This window comes from Mus caroli, unplaced genomic scaffold, assembly GCF_978045245.1.
Source record: "Mus caroli unplaced genomic scaffold, Mus_caroli_1 scaffold_3, whole genome shotgun sequence".
Classification (NCBI taxonomy): domain Eukaryota; kingdom Metazoa; phylum Chordata; class Mammalia; order Rodentia; family Muridae; genus Mus; species Mus caroli.
This window is the reverse complement of record NW_028227258.1, coordinates 128,829,667-128,849,751: the sequence shown is the minus strand read 5'-3', so window position 1 is coordinate 128,849,751 and position 20,085 is coordinate 128,829,667. Positions and strand designations below refer to the sequence as shown.

General features: G+C 43.3%; 1 pseudogene; it reads right to left on the bottom strand.

The window, feature by feature from the left end:
* Window positions 1-19,666: 19,666 nt before the first annotated feature.
* LOC115030730 (small nucleolar RNA SNORA48) lies at window positions 19,667-19,797 on the bottom strand (annotated as a pseudogene).
* Window positions 19,798-20,085: the final 288 nt, after the last annotated feature.

The following is a 20,085-nucleotide window of genomic DNA, read 5'->3' as shown; positions in this document are numbered from 1 at the left end:
CAATAATAGTGGGAGACTTCAACATATCACTTTCACCAATGGACAGATCATGGAAACAGAAATTAACAGGGAAACAGTGAAACTAACAAAGGTTATGAAACAATTGGATCTGACAGATATCTACAGAACATTTTATCCTAAAACAAAAGGATATACCTTCTTCTCAGCACCTCACAGTACCTTCTCCAAAATTGACCACATAATTGGTCACAAAACAAGCCTCAACATATACAAAAATATTGAAATTGTCCCATGCATCCTATCAGATCACCATGGACTAAGACTGATCTTCAATAACAAAATAAATAATAGAAAGCCAACACACATGTGGAAACTAAACAACACTCTTCTCAATGATACCTTGGTCAAGGACGGAATAAAGAAAGAAATTAAGGACTTTCTGGAGTTTAATGAAAATGAAGCCACAACATACCCAAACTTATGGGACACATTGAAAGCATTTCTAAGAGGAAAACTCATAGCTCTGAGTGCCTCCAAAAAGAAACTAGAGAGAGCACACATTAGCAGCTTGACAACACACCTAAAAGCTCTAGAACGAAAGGAAGCAAATTCACCCAAGAGGAGTAGACGGCAAGAAATAATCAAACACAGGGGTGAAATCAACCAAGTGGAAACAAGAAGAACAATTCAAAGAATCAACCAATCGAGGAGCTGGTTCTTTGAGAAAATCAACAAGATAGATAAACCCTTAGCCAGACTCACTAGAGGGCATAGGGAAAGTATTCTAATTAACAAGATCAGAAATGAAAAGGGAGACATAACAACAGACCCTGAAGAAATCCAAAACACCATCAGATCCTTCTACAAAAGGCTATACTCAACAAAACTGGAGAACCTGGATGAAATGGACAAGTTTCTAGACAGATACCAAGTACCAAAGTTAAATCAAGATCAGGTTAATGATCTAAACAGTCCCATATCCCTAAATAAATAGAAGCAGTCATTAATAGTCTCCCAACCAAGAAAAGCCCAGGACCAGATGGGTTTAGTGCAGAGTTCTATCAAACCTTCAAAGAAGATCTAATCCCAGTTCTTCACAAACTATTCCACAAAATAGAATCAGAAGGTACTCTACCCAACTCATTCTATGAAGCCACAATTACTCTGATACCTAAACCACATAAAGACCCAACAAAAATGGAGAACTTCAGACCAATTTCCCTTATGAATATTGATGCAAAAATCCTCAATAAAGTTCTCACTAACCGAATTCAAGAACACATCAAAACAATCATCCATCCTGACCAAGTAGGTTTCATCCCAGGGATGCAAGGATGGTTCAATATACGAAAATCCATCAATGTAATCCATTATGTAAACAAACTCAAAGACAAAAACCACATGATTATCTCGATAGATGCTGAAAAAGCATTTGACAAAATCCAACACTCATTCATGATAAAAGTCTTGGAAAGATCAGGAATTCAACGCCCATACCTAACCATGATAAAAGCAATATACAGCAAACCAGTAGCCAACATCAAAGTAAATGGTGAGAAGCTTGAAGCAATCCCTGTAAAATCAGGGACTAGACAAGGCTGCCCACTCTCTCCCTACCTATTCAACATTGTACTTGAAGTCCTAGCCAGAGCAATTCGACAACAAAAGGAGATCAAAGGGATACAAATCGGAAAAGAAGAAGTCAAAATATCGCTTTTTGCAGATGATATGATAGTATACATAAGCGACCCTAAAAATTCCACCAGAGAACTCCTAAGCCTGATAAATAGCTTCAGTGAAGTAGCTGGATATAAAATTAACTCAAGCAAGTCAATGGCCTTTCTGTACACAAAGGATAAACAGGCAGAGAAGGAATTAGGGAAACAACACCCTTCTCAATAGTCACAAACAATATAAAATACCTTGGCGTGACTCTAACTAAGGAAGTGAAAGATCTGTATGACAAGAACTTCAAGTCCCTGAAGAAAGAAATTAAAGAAGATCTCAGAAGATGGAAAGACCTCCCATGTTCATGGATTGGCAGGATCAATATAGTAAAAATGGCTATCTTACCAAAAGCAATCTACAGATTCAATGCAATCCCCATCAAAATTCCAACTCAATTCTTCAACGAATTTGAAAGGGCAATCTGCAAATTCATCTGGAACAACAAAAAACCTAGGATAGCAAAAACTCTTCTCAAGGATAAAAGAACCTCTGGTGGAATCACCATGCCTGACCTAAAGCTGTACTACAGAGCAATTGTGTTAAAAACTGCATGGTACTGGTATAACGACAGACAAGTAGACCAATGGAACAGAATTGAAGACCCTGAGATCAACCCACATACCTATGGTCACTTGATCTTTGACAAGGGAGCAAAAACCATCCAGTGGAAAAAAGACAGCATTTTCAACAAATGGTGCTGGCACAACTGGCGGTTATCAGGTAGAAGAATGCGAATTTATCCATTCCTATCTCCTTGTACCAAGGTCAAATCTAAGTGGATTAAGGAACTCCACATAAAACCAGAGACACTGAAACTCATAGAGGAGAAAGTAGGGAAAAGCCTCGAAGATATGGGTACAGGGGAAAAATTCCTGAATAGAACAGCAAAGGCTTGCGCTGTAAGATCTAGAATCGATAAATGGGACCTCAAAAAGTTGCAAAGCTTCTGCAAGGCAAAAGACACTGTCAATAAGACAAAAAGACCACCAACAGATTGGGAAAGGATCTTTACCTATCCTAAATCAGATAGGGGACTAATATCCAATATATATAAAGAACTCAAGAAGGTGGACTCCACAAAATCAAATAACCACGTAAAAAATGGGGCTCAGAACTGAACAAAGAATTCTCACCTGAGGAATACCGAATGGCAGAGAAGCACCTGAAAAAATGTTCAACATCCTTAATCATCAGGGAAATGCAAATCAAAACAACCCTGAGATTCCACCTCACACCAGTCAGAATGGCTAAGATCAAAAATTCAGGTGACAGCAGATGCTGGAGAGGATGTGGAGAAAGAGGAACACTCCTCCATTGTTGGTGGGATTGCAAGCTTGTACAACCACTCTGGAAATCAGTCTGGTGGTTCCTCATAAAATTGGACATAGTACTACCGGAGGATTCAGCAATACCTCTCCTGGGCATATATCCAGAAGATGTTCCAAGCGGTAAGAAGGACACATGCTCCACTATGTTCATAGCAGCCTTATCTATAATAGCCAGAAGGTAGAAAGAACCCAGATGCCCCTCAACAGAGGAATGGATACAGAAAATGTGGTACATTTACACAATGGAGTACTACTCAGCTATTAAAAGGAATGAATTTATGAAATTCCTAGGCAAATGGATGGATCTGGAGGGCATCATCCTGAGTGAGGTAACATATTCACAAAGGAACTCACACAATATGTACTCACTGATAAGTGGATATTAGCCCAAAAACTTAGGATACCCAAGATATAAGATACAATTTGTTAAACGCATGAAACTCAAGAAGAACGAAGACCAAAGTGTGGACACTGTGCCCCTTCTTGGAATTGGGAACAAAACACCCATGGAAAGAGTTACAAGAAGAAAGGATGGACCATCTAAAGACTGCCATATCCAGGGATCCATCCCATAATCAGCTTCCAAACGCTGACATCATTGCATACACTAGCAAGATTTTGCTGAAAGGACCCAGATATAGCTGTCTCTTGTGAGACAATGCCGGGGCCTAGCAATCACAGAAGTGGATGCTCACAGTCAGCTATTGGATGGATCACAGGGCCCTCAGTGGAGGAGCTAGAGAAAGTACCCAAGGAGCTAAAGGGAACTGCAACCCCATAGGTGGAACATTATTATGAACTAACCAGTACCCCAGAGCTCTTGACTCTAGCTGCATTTGTATCAAAAGATGGCCTAGTCGGCCATCACTGGAAAGAGAGGCCCATTGTACTTGCCAACTTTATATGCCCCAGTACAGGGGAATGCCAGGGCCAAGGGGTGGGGGTGGGTGGGTGGGGGACTGGGGGGGGAGTGTATTGGGGACTTTTTGGATAGCATTGGAAATGTAATTGAGGAAAATACCTAATAAAAAAATGGTCAATAAAAGTTAAAAAAAAAAAAAAGAATGAATTTATGACCTGGAGTGCATCATCCTGCGTGAGGTAACAATCACAAAAGAACTCAAATGATATGGACTCACTGATAAGTGGATATTAGCCCAGAAAGTTAGAATACCCAAGATGTATGATACAATTTGAGAAACACATGAAACTCAAGAAGAACGAAGACCAAAGTGTGGACACTTTGCCCCTTCTTAGAATTGGGAACAAAACACCCATGGAAGGAGTTACAGAGACAAAGTTTGGAGCTGAGACAAAAGGATGGACCATCTAGTGACTGCCATATTCGGGGATCCATCCCATAATCTGCCTCCAAACGCTGACACCATTGCATACACTAACAAGATTTTGCTGAAAGGACTCTCATATATTTGTCTCTTGTGAGACTATGCTGGGGCCTAGCAAACACAAATGTGGATGCTCACAGTCAGCTATTGGATGGATCACAGGACCCCCAATGGAGGAGCTAGAGAAAGTACCTAAGGAGCTAAAGGGATCTGCAACCCTATAGGTGGAACAACGATATTAACTAACCAGTAACGCCGGAGCTTGTTTCTCTAGTTGCATATGTATCAAAAGATGGCCTAGTCGGCCAAAACTGGAAAGAGAGGCCCATTGGTTGTGCAAACTTTATTTGCCCCAGTATAGGGGAACACCATGGCCAAGAAGGGGAATGGAGGGGAGGGTATGGGGGACTTTTGGGATAGCATTGGAAATGTAAATGAGGAAAATACTTATTTTAAAAATTTTTTAAAAATTTAAAAAAGAAAAAATCCTTTGCCATGTGCATGGCATAATTCTTGAGCCTCTTTTTAATTCAATTATATCATAACACATTTCTTTCTACAATTTTGTCAAACACTTGCAATCTGAAGTAGAATGTCTATGTGCATTGTCCCAGACACCTTAAAGAATGGCCACACATTGTGAAGGAATCCTACAGAGATTCTGGTTGTACATCCCTTGTTTATCTTCCCTAATTCAAAGATGTGGAGCTGAATTCCACGGAGGCTATAGGGCTGGAAGGCCACTCAGGAGACAAGCAGCAGATAGACAAATCTAAGTGCCTGAAGATCAATAGTGTCTCCTCAGATCTCAAAAGCTCTCAGCAGCCGATCTCCTCCCATTCTGCCTAGCTAAACTAAATATCAGAAGCTGGAGGATGCGGGGCCTATTGGCCACCAGCCTCGCCATGAGCACTGGCCATTCTTCTCCACTGTACTTTCCTTTCTTTAGATGTGAAGGCCAGTAATTTGTTGGGGGTTTTCTCAGTTTAAGTACATAAAACTGTCAGTTTGTATAAGGAAAAACTTTTTCAGCAAAGAGTCTTTACACCGCAGTACAATAAGGTTTTGCAATTTGGAGAGGAGAAAATTGTAGATTTAAAGCTAAGTAAAAAGTACTAACTACCTGCAGTCATAAAAGAAAAAAATACTATGTTGATAGTAACTTTCCTTTGAATTGGAGCACTAACATTAAAATTATTAAAATGTATATATAACCTTGAATTTTTAAACAGAATTTCAAATATTGCATCTATCAGAACCCTTAAACTTCTACACTTTCAGCCTTCAGCATCATCCAGGGATTCTCCATTCTCCTTTCCCTGTGGAAGCCTTAAAATATGAACTAATCAGTGCCTCCAGAGCTCGTGTCTCTAGCTGCATATGTAGCAGAAGATGGCCTAGTCGGTCATCATTTGGAACAGAGGCCCCTAGGTCTTGCAAACTTTATATGCTCCAGTACAGGGGAACGCCAGGGCCAAGAAGTGGGAGTGGGTGGATAGAGGAGCAGGGCAGGGGGAGGGTATAGGGAACTTTCGGGATAGCATTTGAAATGTAAATAAAAAAATATCTAATAAAATAAAATTAAAAATAAAAAAAAAAAGAAAAGCTCGTTGCCCCTCCTCCCACTGTAGCTTCCAGCCACATTCTGAGTTTGTCCTTGTGTTCTGGGTTCAACTGAGATGGTTTCCAGGGCTCATGGACTTTTCCCATACTTTTGTCTCACTCATCACCAACCCATCTCTCTTTTGTGCAGCTTTGGTAATTGCCCTTCAGAATATAGCTCAAACAATCACTTGTGAAGCCTTCTCAGACATTCCTTTGCAGCCTTTCTGGGCCACTCACTGTCTGGCCTGACACAGCGCCCCAGCTTTCTATTGTTCCAATTTCTCTCTCCAACCATTTCTCCAGTCTCAGTGACTTCCCTATGTCTCTTTGAAATGAGACATGCTTGTTCCTGCTTGAAACGTTTGTAGTAGCCAGTTCTACTGCCCAACATGGCTTTAGCTCAAGTGTTTGTGGGCTCTGCACATCAGTTTTTTCCATCTCTGCTAGATTCCAGTCCTTAGTGGAGTGCCCCACTCTGGCCGTGTGGCTTCTTTCCTTCTCTCTTTCTTACTCTTGACATCTGCCACTGTTTTGCTCCCGAACACACGCCCACTTCTAACAGCATCTAGGACTGCCCCAGCTTCACCCAGATGCAGAAGTTGCTCCTGGCTACCCCTTTCCTAAAGCTTCCAGGAGTTCCTGCACAGGAAGTGTTTTCTTTCCAATCTTTCTATTACTAGTCTCTCTACTTTTGCATGAACCAAAACTACAACTGCAGCCTGAAACAGTCTTCAGAGTGCCAAGAAAAAGAATGAGCCGTCAGGAGAACTGAGAAGCTAAATGAAGAAAGGGAAAGTCTGGCTAAATTTGACCTAAAACAGGGCACACTGGAGATGATAAGAGAGAAAAGCTGGGAGAAGGAAAATAAGACTGAAATTAAAAATCCAAAAGGTCAGTGGAAGCCAGCTTCCAGGTTCTGAATGATGGAGTGCTGGAGAAAACCAGCTCGCATAGCTGTCTGTGGAGAGGGACCTGACACCAGGCACAGAGATGCCAAGGTCATCATTCTGTAATGGGCTCTGGGAACTCTTTAATGGCAGTGGCAGGCTGTCTGCTGGAAGGTTAGCTTGAGAGGGCACCTGAGAGGGAGAGAGACCATCAAAATGTATCAATGATACAGCCAGCGATGGTCGATGACTGCTAGTGGAAAGCTTAATCGCTCTCTGTACAGAGATTAAAAATAGAACAAGACACATGGACAGGAGCAAGAGATGCTTTCAGAACTGGATTTATTAGAGTCTAAAACAAGATTCATTCTAGAATTTTCACAAAAGAAAATACTCCAATATCCTAGCCAAGCTACTGAACAAGGAAGGGCAAGAAGGGAGTTTCATACCTCAGCAACAAGGCTGACCCTCTCCATGGACATATTGTGATAGCCAAGAAGGGTGAGGCTTTGCACATGCAGCTCACACATACAAGAGAACACAGATAAACCTCTCTTTGACCATTCGGTAACGTGTGAAATCAAAGCCAGATTTTTGTGTGTCAAGAACCATCACCAAATATCTGCGCTAACTTGTATGACTCATTTCTCCTGGAGTCTTTCCTTTTCTCCTGGACGATCACATTGGAACAATCCCTATAAGAACCGTCATAGATCTGAGGCAGGTAAAGAATCAGAACATGAAAACCACCAGGAAGGGAAAGGTACAAGAATTTGCTTGTAGTTAATCAGATGTCAGTCATCCACCATCATCTCTCATTCATTCCACAAATGTTTCTTCAGGAACTGCTGCAATCCTTGAGCTACTCTGGAATTTCACCAAGGCGTATGATAGATACATCTTTGGCCTCAGAGAGTCCACTCACAGCCTTTACTGGAGTGTTTTCACAATGTACCTTTAAAGACTGGTTTGTTTGTTTTAGGCTTTGGTAACAGATACAGGTTCACTGGTTTGTGGACATGCAGAGTCTGCATAGGTGTGCACCTGGGTTTTCTTGTGAAAGACACTGGAGTTTTCTGCAGTGTGCACATATGTGTCTACAAAGCACATCTAGGCATCCATGTGCTTTCATAAGTATAGCACTGTCAGTGTCACAGATAGAGACAAGTGTCAATTGCATATAGCTCATTCCTACTTGCTGTTTCACAGGATGCTGTCCCCTCATGGGTTCCATGTTTGAACAAAGAGATACTGTGGCTTGTGCAAACACCCACAGGCAGAGGTGAAAAGTGGATTAATTCTTCTTAGCATCTACTTAATTCTGCCTCCAGCATTCATTGATTTGGTAATGAAACCATTCTTCATGTTCCTCTTCCCCTGGGGAGGGATAGGTGAATTCTCATTCTCCTGCCTTCCCAGGAATTCCCAGCATTCACTCGGCCTGCAGTGTGCACACATATCTACAAAGCATGTCTGGGTATCCATATGCTTACACAAGCACAACACCCTCAGTGTCACAGATAGAGACAAGTGTTCGGTCATTTCAGTCTTTATGATGGAGCCACGTGAAGCTTTTATTTTATTTTTCCTTTCCAAACAATAAAGAAAGACACCTAAAAGTAGGGGTGGATAGGTGGACAGATGGCCTGGTGTTCCCAAGCACTAACTAGTTGCTCTTCCACAGGACCCGAATTCAGTTCCCAGCATCTCATCAGGTGGCTCACAACTACTCAGAACTTTAACTCTGGGGGGATTCTGATCACAGTTCTAGCCTCTGTGGGCACCAGTACAAACATATTGACAAACAACAGCAGCAGCAGCAGCAGCAGCAAGGTCCCTTTAAAATCAAAAATTAAAGACACTAAAAGTGTCTATGTCCTTTAACTCAATAACCTCCCGTGGAGGCCAAGACTCAGACTTGCTGCCTGATGGCCAGGTCATTCTGCTGTATTCTACTCAGGAAACAAGAGAGATGTGGTTTTTAAAGGAATTTTAAATTTGATATAGTTTATGTCTCTTAAAAATACACAAAACTAGAGCCAGGCAGTAGTGGTGCACGCTTTTAATCCTAGTACTTGGGACGCAGTGACAGGCAGATTTCTGAGTTTGAGGCCAGCCTGGTCTACAGAGTGAGTTCCAGGGCAGCCAGGGCTACACAGAGAAACCCTGTCTCAAAACAACAAACAAACAAACAAACAAACAAACCACCACAAAACTAAATAATAGGCAAATTCTTATTCCAGTATAGTTGTGTTTGCTTATTTTGTGGATGATTCTTTACCTATCAAAGGCAGAAACAGAAAGTGCTGCTTGGCTCTTTCTCCACGGAGGGAGTCAGGATCCAGCCTTGTAGAATGTGGCTAGCAGACCATGCCCAGGTACTGTTCTTTCAGGGTCTCCTCAAGTAAATATGGTGACAGTATCTCTAACTCTTCCTGTGAGATAACTGAACAGGGAAGGAGGGTGAGAACAAAAGCCCCAAGGTGAACACTCCCATGGGCTCAGACTCCCCATGAGAAAGGCTGACATTCTGCCTCCTGGTACACTGTGGTGGCTACCAGAGACACAGCAGAAGGTAAGGAACTCTGGGAAGTAGAATCAAGAGAGGAGTCAGTACTAGCTATTGCCTGAGATCAATTTCAGGACTATATTTATGACTGTTTGCTCATCAGCCTTCTTTGTCTAAGCCTCTCTCAGAAGAAAAAGGTCCACCAGGACTCCCAGGGACCTGATGCCAGCTAACTTGTATAACTAACAAGATAGAGAAGGAAGCCCAGGAGGACAGGGGTGGGCTGTTCCAGATAAAGCAGCCTGCTGCTGGAGACTCTGCTTTAGGAAATGAACATCTTTCTAGTTGAAGAAAACAGCTGCCTTAGGGAAGTCTGCCACCCCTGGCCTCTTTCTGACTTTCCTGAACTATAGAGAACCAGGGTACACTATTCATAAGTGGTATGATGGCACTCTTCCCAACATGGCCCAAAGTAGGCCAGTACTCTCTGTCAAGCTCGCAGCAGGGTGACAGAGACCTTCAACAGACTGTATCTTGGTCTGAAACGTCTCTTTAGCCCACCTGACTTGCTCACCTTGTCTTTCTCTTCTCAGCTGAGCTCCCAAGATCCACACACCCCTCCTCTTTCTTTCACCCATGGAGACTGTGGTTTCTTACTTGGATGCTTCCCTTTTTATGTTAGAGTGACATAGACAGGTCAAGGTGTCCAGCAGCCATGATAGGGGACAGGGATGGGTGCAAAGAACAGCAGTAAGATCCTGCCAGTGTTTCATCACTGCCTGGGTCAGTCTCTGACTGAGGTTGACAGGCCAGGGCAGGGAAGACTTCAGGGGCTGATAAAAACCTTCCTGTTCTGGGCAGTGACTCTCTAGGAAATAAATCCAATTTTAAACATTATGAAGGCAGTTAAGAGAAGGTTGCAGTGAGTCATTTTGTAAAGAAAAATAGTAGTTCTTCATCTCAAGTACAGATTTCTCACACATATTTCGAACCACTAAAATAAAGGAGTTATTCTAGTCAATGTTGCACCCCAGGTTGGAGAAAGGAAAGGTAAAACACACAAATCTTATTTAAAAAATATTTTTTACACACTGGGACTTCCATTTTCATTCTCTTCACATTGACAAGACCAGTCACCTCCAACCCCTGATCCAGCCCCTCTCATTCCAGTAGCTGGCTTCAAGTCTGTCTACTTTATTTAGTCTTAGCCCTGTCCTCCTTAGCCTGGATGTGAAGTGCTATAGACTGGCTGAGAGGACAAGCAGGGAGGAGAGGATAGCTGCTTCTAGTACCTCCTTGGATTAGCTGAGTATCATGCAGGTGGAGAGAACTGCGCTTGGACTTCTCTGTTCACACAAGACATTCCAAGGGAGGGCTGCTGAGGCTGGTTCCCTGATTCTTTATCTGTACTCGAGTGTCCATGACCAGAGCCTTCATGATGCTTTGCTGAGGAAGGGATAGAAAAGGATCTTGCCTGACCCTTAAATTCATAGAAAGTTGCCCCCAAACTGTGTTGGGAGCTGCATATAGCAGCACAGCTTGTCCTAGCACTTGATCGTCTTCAGTTTGGTACCAGTCTGTTCTACACAGTTGATTTAGGCCAGCTTGAGGCAACAGAGTGAGACCTGATTTCTAAATCTGAAATAGAATTAAACAACATTACAAGAGTTGGACTTGTTCATGTATGTCTGTGTCTGTCTGTCTGTCTCTCTCTCTCTCTCTCTCTCTTTCTTTCTGTGTGTGTGTGTGTGCATGCATGTCTGTGCATGTGTGAAGTGTGAATGTATTTGTTCACTCATTTTTGCCTTCTTATTGGGAATAAATGAAGCAAAGTAAGCATTCACATATGATTCTGGGTACTTGCCTTGGCAAGCAGAAGGACAAAGCAGGGCTTTCTTTTAGGCTGATGCCATTTGAATTTACGACTCTACTGTAAGTTTCTGTCTGCCTAGAGGCTACACTCTGCTATAGCGCCCCTCGTTCCTTAAGCAGCCCATTCTAACTGCCCTTAAATGAAACTAACCACTAGGAAGAAAGCCTGAGTCATTGAGACTTTGTGTGGTAAATAATATCATCAAAATGAGATGCTGCCAGTTTGCATATTCTTATTTGCCATCTATCCATTACTATATATCAGGGACCATGCATTCCTTTCTGAGTCTGTGAGACAGACATTTTGTAACCACAAGAGATCACACAGTAACCTTGGGAGTTGACTCCGATGTCACTCGATGATGACCCAGCTGAGGCTCTGTAAGAAGCCCTAAGATGTGATCATGGGATTGCACATTCACCTAAGTGTGCAAAAGCAAGATATTTTAACAGAAATTATTTTACTTTGTAGTCAACTTGTCCTGCCATCTCAGCCTCCAACATGATTCTTGGTGGTTATTCACCTCCTGGGTACTGAACTACAGATGAGTTGAGCTAGAGATAGAAATAGTTTGGGTTTAGTGATATAGTTATGTTTGGCTAGTTACTGATGATGTCTCCATGTAGGAATTCACTTACACCCTGGTGAAGCTGTTTCATGGCATGAAGCCGACCTCTAGCTCCCAGCACTGGGAGTGGGTGGGTGACACAGGAAAGACAAAGCTATTCAAGGGAAATGTTCCTACACCTTACAGTTCAGACACAAATAGGATGTTCCTATAGGTGCCCCAAACATGGCACAACCAAAAGAAACCTCTAAAGAAGACAATTTGATAGAAAATACTGACTATGATGGCTGTGCTAAAGCAATTGAGTTCTGTGTGTTCTCACAGCCAAAGCTGATGACCACAAAGACACTGTCACATGAAGAGAGGACTCAAGAATTTCCTCAAAGGAGCTGGAAAGAGAAAGAGTGAGACAAACCACAGCCATTAAAAGCTCAGTCATATAACAAAAGGACAAGAGCTTCCACTTCCTTAAAGTGGAAAACTTGCACTAACACATAGGCAAGGCCGTAGACTGTAGGCTTAGGTTCTTAAAAATCTACTTTAATAAGGGCTCTTAAATGCTTTAATGTCCCTTCTAGTCCACCATCCACCAGAGGTAGTAGAAAGGAAAGGTTAATAGGGCACAAGGGGATGTGGACCTGTTTAGAAATAGTTTTTTTGAGGTGATTCCAGCCTTCGTTGTCAGGATAGCAGCAGTTCAGTTCACATGAATCAGCTGGATCCACTTGCAAACACCATTCATGAGTCAGCAATGGCAGTGAGATCCAGAAGAAACTGCAAGGCTCTGCCAATCAACCCAAATCCTGGCAAGTGGCAAGAAGCCACCAGAATATCACGAGAAGTTCTTTGGTGAGTTTCTCTCAACAAAGTCACAAGAAATGCTGATCAGCAAAGAAGGCAAGGCAAACCAATACCACAGTGTGGTCAGTGAAGACCAGCAAAGGGTGGCAAGGTGCTCGCTCTTACTCTCTCTTACTCTGTTACTCTTGCTTCTTTCCCCATTCCCTTTCCCCCTCTCCCCTCATGGTCATGGCCAGCCTCTAATTCTCTATTCTCTCCTTCTCTCTGCCTTTCTTGCTGCCTCTGCTACCCTCTTAACTCCCCTCCCCATGCCCTAAATAAACTCTATTCTATACTTAAAAAAAAAAAAAAAAGTAGCAAGGTGACTCAATGCCACAGCTTTGTCCACTGTCTGTTGAGTTATATCCTTTCCAAAGATCACGTGTCCTCTCAAGCATCCACTCCAGTAAAACCACATGCCCCCTTTTCCAGGCAGCTTCCAGAAAAATACCACACATCTTTTCTCAGCAAACCAGACTCTCCTATGTCTACTTCAGTAAAACATACTCTCATAAGACAGTTTCTAGAAAAACATCTTATGACATAACTGAGTGTCCCAAGAAACCAGAAATGTCTACTTTAATAGATTATGTTACCAACAGGTGGTCAGTATAATTATTACTTTTCTGTATGTAAAAAAGTTGGTATTTATTAACTTTTAAAGTTTAATAATTTCATTGGGACTGCTTTATCTTCCTAAATAAAATTTGACACTTGCTCCAGATTTTAGTCCCAGCCCCAATTTTAGTTTTATATCTTTTATTGTTTTTCTTACAGTTCCTAAAGTTGAATGGACTATGCATTCAGTGCATGGCACAGGTAGGGTTAAACTTAGGTCTCTCTGAGTTCAAGCCCATGCTTTGCCAAGGTTTAGATTTTCAAGACTCATTTTAGAATGTATTTTAAATGATGATGACTGTGACATTTATGGGGTACAGTGTCATGTTGCTAACTGCCGTGGCTTCTCTTCAGATCGTAGGGCTCCTGCTGTACCATTGTTGTCCCTTTTCTTAATGATGGGCCCTGTCATCCCCCCTGAAGTCATCTGAACCCTTCCCCTGGAAGACCCTTCCAACTGCTTGCTGCTTCATTTAATCTTTCAAAATAAAAAGTGTGTTTTATTCACAGCCATTTCATCTCTGGGAAAAGGCTCTCCATGGGAGGCCATTTTGCAAGGCTTTTTCAAAAAAATTTTTAATGTAGTTTACATTTATTTACTGTGTCTGTGTGTGGAGGGAGAAGGGTGTATTCATGAGAAAGCACACATGTGGAGTTCAGAGGACAACCTTAAATAATGGCTTTTCTCCTTCTACCTTGTGGATTCTGAGGAGATTTTAGCTTAAGCCATCAAGTTTAGTGGCAAGCACCTGTTGCCACTGTGCCATCTACCTGGCCCAACCAAATCTCTTACTCAAAGATAGCAAGTTCGTTGTCTACTAAACCAGTCTCAGACAAGTCTAACTTCTGGAATCATTTGCCTTCATGGTGACCTTCACAGATATGTACTTTGTTAATTTTAGCATCTTTCCCTGATGGCATGGATCCTTGAGCTTCTCCATTGATACAGCCTCCCTTTGTGTACCTCTGGAGCTAGATGGCAGGACCACTTTGCACACAGCATCTCCCTGCAGCTCTGCATCCTAGATTCATGAAGCACAGATCTCTGTCTTCTACCCTGGGCTGTTTTCATGCTTTGGTTGTTCTGAACCTGCTATTTACCTTCCCCAGGAAGGGCATTAAGGCAGCTCCTCTAGTACCAGGGGCAGGTGTGGGGACCTCACTGTCTCAAATCTAATCAATATTTTGAAAAAAAATTACCCAACCTTGTCATTCACCAAAGAACTTTCTCAAAATTTTCCTTCCTAGTCAAAAAATTGCTATTGTTCACTTTCTGAACAAAATGTTGGCTCTTACTTTACAGGAAAAACCAAAGTCAGTGCCATCTGGTCTTCTCTGTCCTTCTTAACACTTGTTTCTCAGGAAGGGATTTCTTTTCACGGCATCCCTTCAAGTGTGACCCCACCCTCCTTGAGTCATCAGTCCCTTCTGACAACTGTTCCATCTGTTTGTGTTTCATATTGCTCCTTCCCTGCTGAGACTTCCTCCTCCTCCTCCTTCTCCTCCTCCTCTCCCTCTCTGTCCCCACCCTCCCTCCCTCTTTGAGGAAGTGTAACTTGTAGCCCAAGCTGGCCTAGAAGTACAACTTCCTATGTAGCTGAGGATGATCTCCTACTCCAGACCTCTTGCTCCACCTATCAAGTGCTGGGATCACAGGTGCTCACAAATATGCCTGCTATGTCACCTATTTTGACTGTGTTTCTTGTCACTGACATGAAGCAGTTAAGCAACTTGTCAATAGCATCTTCTAGGGTTGAAATCTAAGTCAGACATCAAAGATCTCAGGCTCTTCAATCACACATAAAGAGTAGAGTTGACACAGAGATGATGGAGAGACTTCAACAAGTTTCCCCAGTGCAGAGATACACCTTTAGCTCCAAGGTGACCTACACTAAAATAAGTACTAAGATGTTCATTCACCAAGGTGGGGATTGTTTTCTACAGCCCTATGTTTTGCAGTTTAAGGGCAGATTAGTGGAGGTGGGGGGTGTGAACAATGGTACACAGAGCTGTGAAACATCCTCCTCCTTTATCAATCAGCATCTGTGCATTCAGCCTGCACTCATCCTTTGGGAAGAAGGCAGGTGGAAGAGATGGAGACATATTGCCCGATGTCTAGATTTTTAGAGACTGCTTTTGCCTCTGTCATTCTGGGACACCGAGAATTCAGGCAAGCATCTGAGATTAACCTTGTCCAGTGGTGGCAGGGAACTTGTGGGCTCACAGGTAAGTAAGTCTTCTGTGTTTTTCATAAAACAGAACAAAACTATATATATATATATATATATATATATATATATATATATAATCTTAGGAATTTTGTTAAATGTCAGGTTTTTTGTGTTAAGAGGTGTTGGGGAACAAGACAACACAAATGTCATTATGTCCACTCTGGGGTCATATCTGAAGAACGCTCCTGAGGTGATTTTGTTCCTCAGTTTATCAGCATTGAGCAGGTACAAACCCCAAGCTTCTGATGTGCCCCTTTATAGTGTACCAAATGTAATGTCAAGACGTAACATCCTCGTATGAATGGCAGAAATTACAGATACCCAGGGAGTTGCCATGGTGGCTGGGTGCTCATGTGGAGGTGACAGGTGCTACAGAACTCCACATACCACATTGCTCCTCAAAGGTGCTCGAATCGGACAATTTTAATATAAGAAAGTAACAAGTCAAATAACAGTGAAGGCACAAAGCTCAAGCCAAAGGTTCTGGCATTGTTACCATTAGAAGTGTCTTCTTGGGATAATGTAATTCACTCAAGAAGTCTTGTCATTGGGCAGATCAATAGCTCTGACCTACTTGATTATATAACTTGTGATTATGTCCCATTATGAAACTCATTACCTGGCACTGCAAGGGAAAAAATCTCACTTGTATTTCTTTCAATCTCTTCTCAAACCAAATTCGCTGTTATCCTATATAGTAACACGCTCCCTACCCCCAGCCCCACCCCCCATTTGATCAGGTAAGGAATACATAAAAAAGCCAGAATCTTGGTTCAGTAATTTATCCTCTTATTAAAAACCCAGGTCTGACATTTCAACACTCTTCTGTGTGCCATTCTGAGACGTTGCTATTTCCTTGGTGTATGCTTTCATTTGATTTGTTAGTGCCTTGAAAGATGAAAAAGTTGAGAGAGCTGTCTGCCCTCCAAACCTCAGGGCAGGTCCCGCCCTTCCTTCTCCCTCCCATCCTTTCCTTCTTGGTAATATATTTTGCTCCATTTCCCTCCCTTTCTTTGCAATCCTGCTCAGGTCTCTTTACCTTGTCTTTAGCCTTGGCATTCCATCCTTTTTTTACATTTTGGTTGTGCACTGGTCATCATCATACTGCAAGTCACTATGTAGAACATTGGGGAGAAATGAGTGTGACTAAGTGCAAGGACAGATGACAGCTGCTCCAGCCGTGACAAGGATGCTTGCTCACTCACAGAAGGCACCGTGGCAGACAGCACTGCCATGGTGTTGAAGCACTACAGCTGAAGATACAGGGAAAGGGATGAGTCCAAGAGCCTCGCATTACTTGTATTTGTCTTCCATGGGATAATTCTGCGCACTAAGTCTTGAACAGCTTTTCACAGTTTGGCTAGAGGCTCATTCTTACCAATCACCCACTATAATAGCTGACTTAATAGCAAATTTCACAGTGGGTCTTTCCCTCTTAGACTGATCCTTTTATCTAGCCATGGTCCTTGCACCTCTTGAATCTCTCTCAAAACTCTCCTGCCTTTAAGTTCTTTGAGCATATCCTGCTTTGAAACTTGAGCTAAGCTGTCAAAATGCATGCTCTCCAGAGTATCTCTTCTCATAGAGAACAAATACTTGAGAAATTATAAGACTAGAGTCACATAGGAACTTAGGAGAAAACAGCCTGAGCTGGCAGAGTTAGATAAGGTGACAACTCAGAAGCCAACACTGAAGCCAGGTCTTATAAATTAGGAAAAAAAAATGTGCCAGCCAGAGATGATAAAAATAAATGATGCATAAAGCTAAATGTTATGCCTCTTTTCTTATTAGATTCTATGTAGGGACTTACGTAGGTTTAGGGACTAGAATTTTTTTCTAATACAGTAATATGTATCAGAAAGTCACCTGCCTGTAAGTCAGGGGCTCAGACCTAAACTTGGCAGCACTTTCCCTATACTCACAGATTTTCAGGATTCCACCTTCTACACAGAAGAAAACAGGCTTCTAAGACAGACAAATCTAAGCTTAAATTGTCCCTTGAATCAGCTGTGGGTCCTTAAGTGGAAATTAACATCTAAATTTGTAATGTCAACTGATACTGGAGATGACTACTCAAAATAAAGCTTCTTACATTGTTTAACTGACAGAGCATGCGATGTGCCTACTACAGTGTTTCTGGTAGACACTCAGTTGCTAGAGCAGATCTTGTAAGACCATCTTGAAGATTACTACTGGGCAAGGAAAAGTCTATGTGTGCACTGGTGACCTCACACTGTCCTCCCTCCCCTCTAAAGTGATAGTCACTACTGTGATACTGATATCACTTTAGATACTCTAATTCCATGTCCCCAGAGATTGGCATTCATGATGGACAATGGTGAGATTGAAGCTGCAATAGCGCCTTAGAACCAGGATAGAGAAAGTAAGTGTGCCAACCTCAGGTTGAGGGTTTATTGCAGAGACAACTCAGGAGTTTAAACATGCTTTGGGAGGTGATTGAAGACTAGGTTGACAGACAGGAGAGACTAATTTTTTTTTCTTGTTGTGGAAGTTGTAGGATGTCACAGTGTGTCTCACAGTATATCCCTCTGTCCACATATCTTCACTTGCAAATATTGAGTGCAATGGTTTGAGATCTCTGTCTTCTATGACCCCATCAATACTGGGTCCTCACTGAGACTCCTCCCAGTTATCTAGTTGTTGCCCTGTGTCATGGAGATCCTGAAGCTTTGGATCAGCAGGACTAGCCTCAACCATTCACAGATGATGTAGATTTTGGGGTGGACCAACTCAGAGCCCTGGATCTGGGCATGGCCGGTAGCTGAGCCAGTCTCTGCATTGGCTCTCCCTTATCAGCAAGCTCTCTAGCCCTGTTCAGGCTAGAACATCCAATGCCATCATCATCAGAATGCAGGGTCAGCTCTCCTGCTCACATGCCCTCAAGGCCAGCTCACCCACACCCAAACCTCCAAAGCTAGTTCCACTGTACTGCCCAGTTAAGGTGCAGGGTCCACTCCCCCAAGTATTGCAGCCTATAAGGGGCTGGGCCAGTGCTCCCACTTTCACAACCTCAGGGCTGGCTGACCTGTGCCTTTGCAATGGGAGCCAGCTCCACTGTGTTGCCCAGGTTGGGTACAGGGCCCTCTCTCCTGAGTGCTGCAGCTGGTGAGCCAGGGCCAGATCACATGCTCTCATGACCTTGAATCAGCTCTCCTCACTGCCTCCAGTGGCAGTGACAAGGGCCAAAGGGGCAGAGGGCATCTCTCCCCTACCCACCCAAGCCACCTTAAGACAGGCAAGTGGCAGAACCAGTTATCCCTCAATCACACCCTTGGGGTGGCTCACCCATACCCCTGCCAACAGGATCAGCACTACTGTACTGTCTGGGTGAGGTGAGGGGCCCACACTCCTGAATTCTGCAGCTGATGAGGGGCAGGGCTAGCTCTCCTGGACTCATGACACTGTAGGCAGCTTTCCCAACTGCCTGAGGTGGAGAGGGGCTGGGGGCGGACATCACTTCTGTACCTGTGCAACCCTACGGAAGATGAGTGGCAGGGTCAGCTCTCCCATACCCCACTACCAGTGCCAGATCCACTGTGATGCCTGGGCAAGGTACAGGACCCCACTCTCCTGAGTGCTTCTGCTGTCGAGAGGCTGAGGGGTGGAGCTAGCCTTTCAGCATGCCAAAGGCAGTAAGGGGCAGAGCCAGTTCTGCACAGCATGTTGGCATCCAAGTGGTCACGTTCTCTAGTGGTAATATGAGCTACAGACATTGACACTGATCCCTGCTGCCTTGTAGACAAGGACCCAGTTATGGCCTTCAGCAGCAGCTTGGGCTGGGACCTCATCATAGCCACAGCTGGCAGGGCTGGCCACTCATAGCAGGCTACTCCTCTCCACTCTTGAGTCTCCAGTTCCTTCTCTCTTCATAAAGCTTATGCTACTCCACTTCTCCTTCTTTTTCAACTGCCCACCATAGACTTGCACATTGTCACTACTGCTGCAGGCTGGCCACAGTTGACAGGTCCCTGGGTGACAACCCTTTGTCTACGCTGCATGTGGTGTTGGTAGGTGGGTGTCTATGGCCTGCCTGTGTGGTGGATCGAGGGGCACTGTGGGCATCTTTCCCAACCTATACCTGAATCACATGGTGGAACACAGATCTCTGTCTCCCTCCTCCCATGCTGTGCTGCCTGGGTTTGATTTTATTTTTATGAGTCCTAGGCATAAAACAGCTTTGACCATCAAGCTAGGATGAACAAAGTACTGCCATCTGCTTTGCCCCTGACTGATATAAAAACACCACCACCAACAAGGTGTCTCTTTGCCCATTGCCAGAACAACAGGTAGAGGGGTTGTGGGTCGTGGGACAGACACAGCTTTTAGGAAGTCTTGGATCTGCTGTAAGATTGTATCTGTTCTCCTTTGTGTCTAGCACTTTCAAAGCACTAAAACTTACTGAATTTGAGCATTTTCAGAGATTCTAATGTGTGGTTTTTTTGGAGGGAGCAGGGAGTGGGGAGAGAGGTTGGGCTTAGTCAGAAAAAGAAAACATTGTTGGGCTAGTTACTACTCTGTCACTGTGACATATGGAGAATCATCTGGAGAGGGAATCTCACTGAAGAAGATG